The following is a 3,368-nucleotide window of genomic DNA, read 5'->3' on the forward strand; positions in this document are numbered from 1 at the left end:
TTAAATAGAACACCCTGTATTTTATATCACTATCGAAAAGTACTAATATCGTACTTCAAATTTTATTAAGTACTCCCTATACCTAAAGTTACCAGTTTTCTAGATATTTTTATTTTTCCATCAAAGTATTAATTTGGTAGATATTTTAACGTTTACCAATAATTATTGTGAGTTGGCCATGATTGATTTGTCAGAAACTGACAGTTTGACATTATTGTTTATTAATTCAGTAAAGTAATAACGACACAGAAAAGAAAACAATTTATTTTAAATAAAATTTATAACAAATAACCGACGGAAAATTAAAAAAATAACAACACAAAAAAATAAAAAACAACAGTAATTTTAACTTATCTTACTTATGTAAGGTGTTCAAAATGACCGCCCAAAACATGTATGCATACTTGAAAGCGATCATTGAAAGAGTTGCTTACATTGCTAAGCATTTGTAAAGAAATATTTTGAAATACAATTCGGATTCTATTTTTCATATCATCTCTTGTTGTTGGAGGTATTTTATATACTTCGTTCTTAACGTAACTCCAAAAAAATGAGTCCATTTTATTGAACTCTGGTGACCTTGTGGGCCACCTTACCGGTCCATCCCTTCCGATCCATATTTCACCAAACTGATCATTAAGTTCAGCACGTACTAATTCGTTGTGGTGCGCAGGAGCACCGTCATATAGAAACTACATTTGTTCACGTATATTAAGTGGAACCTCTTCTAATAATATCGGTAACTGATTTACGATAAAATCTAAATAAATCTCACCATTTAAATTATCTTCAAAAAAATATGGTCCTACTACATGGTTACCGACGATACCTCCCCACACATTTAGAGACTATCTTGTTTGACTATGTGTTACTATGTGGTATGGATTACTTGTTGAATAGTAGTGAAAGTTATGCCTATTAACAGAACCGTTTCGATGGAATGTAGCTTCATCACCAAATAAGACATAATCAAAAAAATCTCTCTGCTCATTAATTTTTTCTAAGGCCCATTCACAAAATACTATTCGTTTCTGAAAATCATCATTATTTAATTCTTGGTGCTTTTGAATGTGATAAGGGTGCATCTTGTTTTTAGATAGAATGTTTTGAACGGAGTAGTAACTAAGTTCTTGTTCATTGGAAATACTCCTTATACATGTGTGTGGGTTTTCTGTAACTGCCATCAACAAACTAATTTCGTTTTCCTCTATCACACTAGTTTTTGTTCGTTCAGATTTTTCATAATTCACTGACCCAGTGCAGTTAAATCGATCTTTCAATTTTTCAAATGTATCTTGTCTCGGTTGCCGTCTATCTGGAAACCGTTATTGATAAATTCTAGCTGATAGTAATGAATTTTTATTGCATTCCTTCAAAATCCAGATCATATCTACCATTTCATCAGTAGTAAAATGCATTATTGCTAATTTACGGTGTACCCCAATACTGAATTAATAAACAATAATGTCAAACTGTCAGTTTCTGACAAATCAATCATGGCCAACTCACAATAATTATTTGTAAACGTTAAAATATCTACCAAATTAATACTTTGATGGAAAAATAAAAATATCTAAGAAAACTGATAACTTTAGGTATAGAGAGTACTTTATAAAATTTGAAGTACGATATTAGTACTTTTCGATAGTGATATAAAATACAGGGTGTTCTATTTAAAATTACCAAGAAAATAATGTACTTGCATTTTGACTTACCCTGTATTTGATTTAACAAATATTATGAAAACGAATGTGTTTTATAATTTTTAACAATTACTAAAAAACTATGGTTGCAATAGATCAATGTTCCTATACTCCTTTTTAATTATACAGGGAGTTAAACTTGACACGATTTTCAGGTAATATTGGCTATAACTTTTTAAGTACCCAGTATAACATAATAAAACTTTACATTATTGTGATGGGAAAGTGAAGCAGATTTCAAATTTAAAATAAAATATAGGGTGTTCCATTTAAAAAAACATATGTTTGGTCTGCCACCATCTTATTGAACACCCTGTAAGATTGTAGCTAATTTTAAAATGTGGAGATTAAAGCTGCCTACAATTTTTGTCAATAACTTTTTTTTTGTAATTTTTACTATAACAGATATACTGAGCTTCCTCACACTAATCAATCACCCTGTATATAGTCTAGGCGCCAGAGGGGACACCGTGTCCTTTTCAATTCTGATGGACAAACTCAACGATTTCTTATGGATTTTTGGTTGCTGATCACGATCACGAATTTCGAGGGTGCATTTTGATCCGAGTGGTCAAAAAATTATTATAAACAATTTAATTGTTTATAAGGCTCTGGCCCATAAACTAAAAGAGATAAAAAAATGTTTCAAATAAAATTTGTTCCTTAATAGAAAACAAAGAAAAAACGTTTACTAAACTTACATCCAACAATTAGAACTCACGATAATGTAAAATTAGTGCACAATGTAAATCGCAAATTGTAAAATAAGTATTATTCGAAGCTTTATCGATCGTAACTCGGCTTCTACGTACGCAAATGAGCCTTAGAAGGTCTCGTTTTAAAGCTTAATTAATAGGCTTCCAAACAAAGTTTGTTAAATTACGTTATCTTCATTTTTTTCAAGTTATACCCGTTTGAAGTAATAATTTTCTTTGAGCAAATTTGAGCTATAAACATTTATACTTTAATTAACAATAACGATAGAAGAACTCAAAAGGAACAATTTGAGCTTATGAAAATGTTCGTAAGTTTGTTTTTGGTCAAGATATCGATATTTTAAAGGCGCGCTATATAAGGCGCAAGATTGGCTCACAGTCAAGTAAGTGATGAAAGAGGAAAAGTTGAGGAAACAAGGAAATTTCGATTTTCAGGAAAACGGAAAACGCATCCTGGTTCAAGTCTTTTTCCTTTTTTATTTTGGATATCTCATATGACATTTTCAGTACACAAAAGGGCATAAGGGATAAAATCGTGGTTGATAAATGCGACGGTCTATAATAGCAAATACTATGGACGTTTTTGATATAAATATAAAAACGTCCATAGTATTTGATAATAGTTCGCGTGAAACAATAAAACATCAATAAACGAAAAAGATGAGAATAATTGCAAAAAGTTTCTGAATTGGAGAATGAGCAAATCCAAAGCAAGTGACCGAAGATAATGAAAAATTAACAAAATTAATCAGAGGACGTTTGAAGAATTAATATTTAAACAAATTTTATAAATCAGAGTTTTATATAAGGTATTTTTGAGAAATGTTCTGTCCCTGTCACATAAAACACAATCCTTGAAAAAATTTCCAGAAAAATGATTTGTTGGTTGCATACATTCAGATAAAGTTGCATCTTCCTTTTTTTATAAACTTTAATTATGTCTGTGTTA

The sequence above is a fragment of the Diabrotica virgifera genome, chromosome 7, assembly GCF_917563875.1.
Source record: "Diabrotica virgifera virgifera chromosome 7, PGI_DIABVI_V3a".
Classification (NCBI taxonomy): Eukaryota; Metazoa; Arthropoda; class Insecta; order Coleoptera; family Chrysomelidae; genus Diabrotica; species Diabrotica virgifera.